The sequence below is a fragment of the Theropithecus gelada genome, chromosome X (genome assembly GCF_003255815.1).
Source record: "Theropithecus gelada isolate Dixy chromosome X, Tgel_1.0, whole genome shotgun sequence".
Classification (NCBI taxonomy): Eukaryota; Metazoa; Chordata; class Mammalia; order Primates; family Cercopithecidae; genus Theropithecus; species Theropithecus gelada.
This window is the reverse complement of record NC_037689.1, coordinates 118853193-118863936: the sequence shown is the minus strand read 5'-3', so window position 1 is coordinate 118863936 and position 10744 is coordinate 118853193. Positions and strand designations below refer to the sequence as shown.

The window sequence follows — 10744 nt, the reverse complement described above, 5'->3', positions numbered from 1 at the left end:
CCAAACCTTTTATACACATGGACACAAAGAAAGGAACTACAGACACTAGGGCCTAGTTATGGGTGGATAGTGGAATGAGGGTTAGGATCAACAAACAACCTATCAGGCACTATGCTCACTCCCTGCGTAACAAAACAATCTGTATAGCTAACCCCATGACATGTAATTTACCCATGTAACAAACCTGCACATGTACTCCCTGGAAGTAAAATAAGAGTTGGAGGGTCGGGTATGGTAGCTCACACCTGTAATCCCAGCACTTTGGGAGGCCAAGGCAGGTGGATCACAAGGCCAAGAGATCGAGACCATCCTGGCCAACATGGTGAAACCCCGATTCTACTAAAAATACGAAAATTAGCTGGGTGTCGTGGCACATGCCTGTAGTTCCAGCTACTTGGAAGGCTGAGGCAGGAGAATTGCTTAAACCCGGGAGGTGGAAGTTGCAGTAAGCCAAGATGAGATTGTGCCACTGCACTCCAGCCTGGTGACAGAGCAACTCTCTGTCTCAAAAACAAAAACAAACAAACAAACAAACAAACAAAAATTGTTGGAAAGAAAATAAAGAATGGTATTGAAAACCAAAAACATAAAATAAAAAATAGGTATAGAAATTAGAAAGGAAGAAATAAAACTATCTGTATCTGTACATGGTATAACCTTTTATCAGGAAAATCCTAGGAATTCACAAGGAAGCTATTAGAATTAATAATATACAAATACATGTTACAACTCTTTTAGAATTTGTCTAGCTGGTTTTCAGGTTTTTACCAGAAAACTCATGAAAATACACACATACATACACACATGAGTTTACCAAAATTTCAGAATACAAAAGCAAAATAGTAAATTTTATTTTGATACACGAGAAAAGAACAATCTGAAAAGAAAATTTAGAACACAATTTCATTTACAATAGCATCAAAAGGAATAAAATACTTAGGAATATGTTAACAAAGAAATTGTAAAACTTATATACTGAATATTACAAAATATAGTAAAAAGAAATAAAAGAACATCTATATAAATGGAAAGACATCTACTGTTCATAAAGTGGAAGACTGATAACATTCATAAAATGACAATGTTCCTTAAGTGATCTACGGATGAAATTAAATCCCTATGAGGGGTGAGGGAGAGAAGATAACTGGGGAGAGTGCTGATAAGTACAAGGGTTCATTTTTGTGCTAATGAAAAGTGTTCCAGAATTAGAACTATGCAGTTCTTTTTAAAACCACTAAATTATAAATTTTAAAAGCGTAAATTTTATGCTATGTGAGTTATATCTTTAAAAAGAAAAAAATACTAATATTTGAGACATATACATATAGCAAATATATGTTCAAACTACTTTTACTGAATTCAAAAATTGTTTTTCAACAGCCATATTTTATTCATAGCTCACATTTACTTTGTTATTAACTTATTCAATACTCATCTTCACTCCCCAACCTCCTCTACCATTACCAAAAACATTACTATCAGATCAGTTCAGTGTACACATGTGGAGGCAATTTGATTATTCTAGCCCAAGATATTTATGTTGAAATAATAGATATATTTTCCTTCCTATGAAATGCAGGCAACTAGAAACATGAGTCAGAAATGAAAGTGTAAATTCGGATTGTTTAGAAGACAAGTTAACATTATCTGTAACTGTAACTGTAACTGAGAGTGGCTCAATGTTCACCAAACCCATTTTTTCCCATCCTGGGCATACAAACTATATTTCTCAATCCCTCTAGGTGAAGCCATTTGATTAGTTGTGATCAGTAAAAGGTATATAAAAATAATATATGACATGCCCAGGCCTGGTTGTTAAAATGTTTTAAGTAATCCTCCATGTTCTTTCATCATTCTCACTCACGGACAGATGTAAAGAATCGAGCAACTACCCCAAGGCCCTAGGGAATGTTGGAGCCACTAGAAGGAAAGAACCATGCTTTCTGAGTCATGCAAATAAGTCACACAAGCTTGAATTTCCACAATGGATGCTTTATCAATGAATAATAAACTCTTAACATGTTAAAGAACTGAGGTTTGGCTATTACAATTCACTACTGTTAAGTTTCTGTGATTAAATACATGATTTCTCTGAAAGATTATATAAGGAAGTCAGGGGCCTCTCTAAAGTCACTGATTAACCTGCAAGAAGCTTTAAAATGCATGAATAAAAAATAAATATAGGCTAGGCATGCGGGCTTATGGCTGTAATCCCAGTACATTGGGAGGCCAAAGTGGTCAGCTCATTTGAGTCCAGGAGTTTGAAACCAGCCTGGAAAACATAGTAAGATCCTGTTTCTACAAATAATTTTTAAAATTAGCTGGACATGGTGGTGCGTGCCTGTGGTCCCAGCTACTTGGGAAGCTGAGGTGGGAGGATCACTTGAACCCAGGAAGAATAAATTGAAGTGAGCTGAGATCATGCCACTTTACTCCAGCCTGAACAACAGAGCAAGACTCTGTCTCAAAAATAAATAAACATGTATATACTTATATATAAATAAACATTTATATGCTTATATATCTATATATGTTACAAACACATAAATATTATATAAACATATATAAATATATAAATAATATATAAATATATATATATATGTAAAATTCTTTTAACCCTGCCAAAGTGTCCAACAATGTTAGCTGATCTTCTTCTACTTACACTAGGGAAATAAGCCAGCACTGAATTTGGCAGGAATTAGCAAAAACAAATTCAAGTTTATTGAGTAAGATACTTAATTTTCATCTAAGTGTCCATGTTCCTATAAAATTTTGATATTTCTGCTTATTATCTTCAGTGCCCATTTTATGCAAAAAAAAAGATAAAAAATAGATATGCCAGAGTTTATATTCAATTATAATTACTCAGATCTGGAGAAGATCTGGTACACAGGGAGGCATAGCTAAGCTTCCCAATTCACTCATGCATTCTACAGGTATGGATCATTAGGTGACAAAAGCCTAGATGTATAAGCAAAGTGGTGTTATAGGAGAATTATGGATTTGCTAGCTTGATGGAGGGAAAGCACTCTTAAAAAACAATTTGAATGTTTTTATAGCAATCAAGATAGGTGGTAGAACCTTGATTAAAAATATAGCGTAGAATAGAGAATAAGGAGTGGGCCTAAGTAATGGCATAATTCATGGACTAGATAATATCATAAAATAACAATCTACATTATTTCCAGTATTCCCACATGGAGACAGGAAGAATGATAAATAGAAAGACAGAATTTGGAAGTAAGAAAGGAAAGACACATTGGTGGGGGCTTGGGCAAAGGACTTGGAAGCCCTTCATATGAAGATGATATTTGAAGTTATGAGAATGAGTGAGCACTTTGAGAAAATCAATACAAAGCTGAGCATACAGTTACCCACAAGAAGCTGGAAAGCCAAGTATCAGTAATCAATATAGAAGAAAGGTATTTGGAGGAAAGAAAGTAGACTCAATATTTTCACCCATTCTCACACTGCTATAAGAAACTGCCTGAGATTGGGTCATTTATAAAGGAAAGAGGTTTAATTGACTCACTATTCCACCTGGCTGGGAGACCACAGGTAACTTAAAATCACGGGAGAATGGGAAGAAAACATGTCCTTCTTCACATGATGGCAAGAAGAAGAAGTGTCGAGCAAAGAGGAAAAAGCCTCTTATAAAAACCATCAGATCTTGTGAGAACCTAATTATCATGAGAACAGCAGCATGGGGGATAACTGTGCTCATGATTAAATTATCTTTCACTGGGTCCCTCCCATGACATATGGGGATTATGGGAACTACAATTCAAGATGAGATTTAAGTGAGGACACAGCCAAATTATATAATTATGTCCATGGCCGCTCTCAAATCTCATGTCCTCACATTTCAAAACACAGTCATGTCCTTCCAATAGTCCCCAAAAGTTTTAACTAATTCCAGCATTAACTCAAAAGTCCCAGTCCAAAGTCTCATCTGAAACAAGGCAAGTCCTTTCCATCTATGAGCTGTAAAATCAAAACAAGTTAGTTATGTCCTAGATACAATGGAGGTACAGGCATTACATAAATACACCCATTTCAAATAGGAAAAAAAAAATGGCCAAAACAAAGGGGTTACAGGCCCCCATGAAAGTCTGAAATCCACCAAGGGAGTAATTAAATCTTAAAGCTCCAAAATAATCTCCTTTGACACCATGTCTCACATCCAACTCATGCTGATGCAAGAGGTATGCTCCCTCTGCCTTGGGCAGTGCCACCCCTGTGGCTTTGCAGGATATAGCCATGCTACCAGCTGCTTCACAGGCTAGCAATGAGTGCCTGTGGCTTTTCCAGGTGCAGAGTGCAAGCTATCAGTGGATCTATCATTCTGGGGTCTGGAGGATGGTGGCCCTCTTCTCACAGCTCCACTAGCCAGTGCCCCAGTGGGTACTGTGTAGGGGTTCCGACCCCCGTTTTTCTTTTGCACTGCCCTAGCAGAGGTTCTCTATGAGAGCTCCACCTCTGCAGCTTACCTCTGCCTGGACCTCAAGGCATTTCCATACACCCTCTGAAATCTTGGCAGATGTTCTCAAACCTCAATTCTTGCCCTCTGTGCTCCCACAGTACCAACACCAGGTGTAAGCTGCCAAGGCTTGGAGCTTGCACCCTCTGAAGCAAGCCTGAGCTTTAAGCCACAGCTGGCGTTGAAGCAGTTGGGACACAGGGCACCACGTCTCAAGGCTGCACAGAGAAGTGGGGCCCTGGGCCCAGCATGCGACCTGGGGCCTGGCCCACAAAATCATTTTCCCTCCTAGGCCTCCAGGGCTTTGATGGGAGGGTCTGCCATGAAGGTCTCTGACATGCCTTGGAGACATTTTCCCCATTGTCTTGGTGATTAACATTTGGCTCCTCATTACTTATGCAAATTTCTGCATTGGGCTTGACTCTCTCCCCAGAAAAATGGGTGTTTCTTTTCTATCACATCATCAGGCTGCAAATGTTCCAAACTTTTATGCTATGTCACTTCTTGAACACTTTGCTGCTGAGAAATTTTTGCCTCCAGATACCCTAAATCATTTCTCTCAAGTTCAAAGTTCCACAGATCTCTAGGGTGGGGCAAAATGCTGTCAGTCTCTACACATAGCAAGAGTAACCTTTACTCTCGTTCCCAACAATTTCCTCATCTTCATCTGAGACCACCTCAGCCTGGAATTTATTGTCCATATTGCTCTCCCCATTTTGGTCAAAGCCAGCTAACAAGTCTCCAGGAATTTCCAAATTTTCCCACATTTCTCTGTCTTCTGAGCCCTCCAAACTGTTCCAACCTCTGCCTGTTACTGAGTTCCAAAGTCACTTCCACATTTCCGAATATCTTTACAGCAGCACCCCACTCTCTGTGGTATCAATTTCCTGTATTAGTCTATTCTCACGCTGCTATAAAAAACTGCCTGAGACTGGGTCATTTATAAAGGAAAGAGTTTAATCGACTCACTGTTCTGCATGGCTGGGGAGGCCTCAGGAAACTTACAATCATGGCAGAAGGGGAAGCAAACATGTCCTTCTTCACATGGTGTCAGCAAAGAGTAGTTCTGAGCAAACAGGGAAAGCTCCTTATAAAACCATCAGATCTCGTGAGAACTTACCCACTATCATGTGAACAGCAGAATGGAGGTGATTGACAACAAGCTTGCCTCAAGTAACAGCAAGACAATGGTAGATAAGGAGATCCAGGGAATATCAAAATGCGGTTATGGTATTTGACCTAAATTTCATCATAGGAATGTATAACTAGTTTAACATATCTAAATATGTAGTCTGATATTTTAAACCATACAAACTCACAGATACTTATGTGTACAATATAGATACATATACACAAAATTATACCAATAATACCATGTTTTTAATCTGCATTGTTTACTCAACAGTATGCCATTAGCATTTCATCCTTTCAAATAAAGTTCTAAAGTATCATTATCAATAGCTGGATATGCTCTATTACCAATTTATAGGCGAATCTACGATGAATTGTAGTAATAAACAGCCACTGCACTTTTAATTTGAGCATTCAAAAAACATTTTCCCAATGCCTGTATTGTGCCTGACAATGCTCGGCTTATGGGAAAAAGATTATTTCAATTAGTTTACAAAGTAGAGCAATGATTTTCAAGAAAGGGGTCATAAGTAAATAAACTCCCTCTTTCATTTGCTTTAGAGCCACTGTCTTTATTTTGCACTTGTTTTATCTTTGATTAGTCTCAAATAAATACAAGATTATTATAAAACCAAATTTAAAGAAAGTTAACTTTAAAAATTCAAACCTATTATATTGAATTAAAGCCTCTTATATTGAGAAACACTGATTTAGTAGAAGAAAGAAAATGCTTATCATAGGAGTACAATAGAAGCTTACACTTCTGGAAACTCATAACTTAAAGGTTTGATCATTTTCCTGACTTGCTATAACTCCACAGGATGTCTCAGTCAGAAGGAAGAAGATAGAATGTGGGAAAATGTCTCCCTACTAATAAACATAAATGATTACATTAAGGGAAAACTATAGGAGAAAATGGTTTCAAGGTTATTAGCTCTTACATTAGGATGAAAGACTTTATAACACTGAATATTTAATAGTAGCAATAACCTAATGGGTCTTTAGCTACAACGACCAAAATATGTGACAGACTTGGGTCTGTATTTGGTAATTATATAGTTGCTAAATGACAGTGTAATCAAGGCCATTGTCATCCCTCCTTTCATAAACAGTAGAATATTCTTTTAATTTACAGTAAAATAAATAATTTCTAAAGATGCTTAAAGAATATAAAACAAAAAGCAGAGGGAGGTGTTAATGAGTCTAATTCTCAATCAAGTTATTTGTAGTTTACGAGTTGTATTTCTAAGCACTTCATTTTTTTTAACCTTCAAAGCCACTATACTAAACTTTTGAAGGACTTTTAATCACACTACAAATATTAACAAGATATTTACCATATGCAATAAAACTTATTATCTGCCCTCAATCTAGTTGGGGAAATGAAACAAACTTAGGACAAAATATCAAACAATATAGTTCAGTATGTAATTACAGAATAAATTATATGATACAAATTACAAGTAGTTGAGAAAGAGACATGAAAGAAGGCTGGGATAGTCAGGAAAGATTTAAGAAAAAAGTCCTGTAGTATGAGTGGTATTGAGATAGGCAGAAGATTGACTCAAAACCACCATGTCCACTGTAAAAAACATAAGTTATTTATAGTTACAACTGATTTTGCTGCAAAAAAAGAAAAATGTTTGGTCATGACTAAAATTAAAAAATGCCCTCAATTGATTGTACCCTATTGTTTATTTCCCGTATTTATTTGGCTCCTCTTCTGCAAACCTATTGTCCCCTAGAACTGTATCGACTTTTTCCTCCACTATTCTTATATTTAGCTCATTTCTTACTTTATAGAAAAAAAAATAACCTATTCAGATTAATGCAATACTGTTGCTCCTCAACTTCACAATGGGATTATGTCACAATAAACCCATCATAAATTAAAAATATCATGTCAAAAATGCATTTAGCACTCCTAACTTATAAAGCATTATAGCTAAGCCTAGCATAACTTAAACATTCTCAGAACATTTATATTAGCCTACAGTTGGGAAAAATCATCTAACACAAAGCCTATTTTTAAATAATGGGTTGAATACCTCATGTAACTTATTCATTACTGTACTGAAAGTAAAAAACAGTATGAGTGTATGGGTACTCAAAATACAGTTTCTACAGGATGCATATCACTTTTGCAACCATTATAAAACTTAAAAAAAAAAAAGCTTGTCAAACCATTGTTAAGTTGAGGACCATTTGTATTTATAGTGTCCCTATTATGTGCCCACAATCATGCCAGGTGAAAAGAGAGTATAAACAAATGTCACTGCCATAGAAGACTACATAATTTTATTGGAGGAAAGAAAACTGTGAAGATGAAGCAAAGGTACATTATGTTTCAAATCAAAGATCATAAATCACCGTACATATACTCCTAGAGGTATATGCAAAGCTTTTCAAATAATGTGTGGAAGAATGAAAATTTTTAGGATAATTTCAGACCTTCAACTTTCACCTTCAACTTTCATATGAATTACTTCCTAATAATTGTCTACCTGAGACTACGCCTGCTAGCCTGCAATTGACAGATTCTCTTTGTCTAAACCCCATTCAAAATCCTCTTCTCCGACTTTACCAAAGAAAAGCACAGCTCTCAGCCATCAGCAATTTTATTATAGTGCGTTACTGGATGTAAAAACCTGTAGTGTGCCAAACAAAGAGGCAATTTGAAATTATCTTAATGAAGTTGACAAAATGAATGACTAATGACTGAATAACATCATTGTGCAACTTGAATAGTGTCTAATTCTTTACTTTTAACAAACTTGAAGCAGGGCCTAATTGAATTGCTACCTGAGAGATCTTTAAAAATAATTTTGACGGTAAATCAGTATGTGATTTTTGGCAGGTAACTCAAAATGTTTTCAAAAGATTAAGAGACGTTGTTATGAGAAAATTTCTTTCGTGCCAGTTTAATCATGTATGATAACAAGTTTTTCCTGTGTTTACATATTTTAAAAATTAAATAAAATTTTTGAAAATTGATTAAAATATCTGTCTCATTCTTATAAAAAATGGAATTCATCTAGAATATTAAAATATTGAAAAACAGCTTCTATCATTTTATTGAGATACATTTCCAATAACATTTTATATTTTAATTTGCCAAAATATTAATATGCTTACAATTTGATAAATTATGTATTAATAATTTGTAATAATTCATTCCAGAAGAAAAAAATTCAACACTTGGAGCTTTATAGACCTAGAGGATTCTAAAAATATATATATATATATACACACACACACACACACACATACACCAAAGTAATATAATTAGATTATCAATTTAGTTTTTAAGAATTAAATCATATTAATTAAGATAAAATACTCTAGGAAAAGTAGAACGGGAAAATGAGCTAAAGGAGAAAAAGTAATGATGTAAACTTTACAATCATTAACGTATTTTGACCTAATTTATGTACTTTTAAAATAAATGATATAGGAATCAAATCAATATAGTATTGAGATTCCACTGGAAACATTTGAAATAGGAAAATGACTTTTATTCTAAAATGTAGAAGTTTATACTATCACTGAAATCACATTCTTTACAACTACTTAAACTTACGATAAATACTTTTTAAAATTATGCCCCTGTGCCCATGCAGATTCATTTATGACCCTTTTCTAGCCTCCTCTAAATGCTACACAGGCTCATTTCATGAAATAATATTTTTGTGACTGAATAGCTTCACTTGCATAAACAGATAATTCATACACACCACTTACAGAAAACCTTTTTCTATATAGGTAAAAAAAGAAACATGAAAATTAAAATAATATTTTCTTCTCTTAAATTAGTTATTTCTCCTCTTTTAAAACAATATTCAGTAAAGATAAGTGCATGGAAAAATAAGTATTCTCATATACTACCAGTGGCAATGTAAATTAGTAACTCTTCCTGAGAGATTATTTTATTTTATTTCATTTTTATTTTCTTATTTTTATTATTATTATACTTTAAGTTCTAGGGTACATGTGCATAACGTGCAGGTTTGTTACATATGTATACTTGTGCCATGTTGCTGTGCTGCACCCATCAACTCGTCAGCACCCATCAACTCGTCATTTACATCAGGTATAACTCCCAATGCAATCCCTGCCCCCTGCCCCCTCCCCATGATAGGCCCCGGTGTGTGATGTCCCCCTTCCTGAGTCCAAGTGATCTCATTGTTCAGTTCCCACCTATGAGTGAGAACATGCGGTGTTTGGTTTTCTCTTCTTGTGATAGTTTGCTAAGAATGATGGTTTCCAGCTGCATCCATGTCCCTACAAAGGACACAAACTCATCCTTTTTTATGGCTGCATAGTATTCCATGGGGGTATATGTGCCACATTTTCTTAATCCAGTCTGTCACTGATGGACATTTGGGTAGATTCCAAGTCTTTGCTATTGTGAATAGTGCCGCAATAAACATACGTGTGCATGTGTCTTTATAGCAGCATGATTTATAATCCTTTGGGTATATACCCAGTAATGGGATGGCTGGGTCATATGGTACTTCTAGTTCTAGATCCTTGAGGAATCACCATACTGTTTTCCATAATGGTTGAACTAGTTTACAATTCCACCAACAGTGTAAAAGTGTTCCTATTTCTCCACATCTTCTCCAGCACCTGTTGTTTCCTGACTTTTTAATGATCGCCATACGAACTGGTGTGAGATGGTATCTCATTGTGGTTTTGATTTGCATTTCTCTGATGGCCAGTGATGATGAGCATTTTTTCATGTGTCTGTTGGCTGTAGGAATGTCTTCTTTTGAGAAATGTCTGTTCATATCCTTTGCCCACTTTTTGATGGGGTTGTTTGTTTTTTTCTTGTAAATTTGTTTGAGTTCTTTGTAGGTTCTGGATATTAGCCCTTTGTCAGATGAGTAGATTGCAAAAATTTTCTCCCATTCTGTAGGTTACCTGTTCACTCTGATGGTAGTTTCTTTTGCTGTGCAGAAGCTCTTTAGTTTAATGAGATCCCATTTGTCAATTTTGGCTTTTGTTGCCGTTGCTTTTGGTGTTTTAGACATAAAGTCCTTGCCCATGCCTATGTCCTGAGTGGTACTACCTAGGTTTTCCTCAAGGGTTTTTATGGTTTTAGGTCTAACATTTAAGTCTCTAATCCATCTT

At 35.5% G+C, this 10744-nt stretch overlaps 1 non-coding gene across 1 annotated transcript; it reads left to right on the top strand.

Annotated features, from left to right (window-relative positions):
• Positions 1–718: 718 nt before the first annotated feature.
• On the top strand, positions 719–780 carry LOC112616713. Its single transcript, XR_003117743.1, has one exon. It is a non-coding gene; the product is annotated as a U7 small nuclear RNA (small nuclear RNA).
• The last annotated feature ends 9964 nt before the right edge of the window (positions 781–10744 follow it).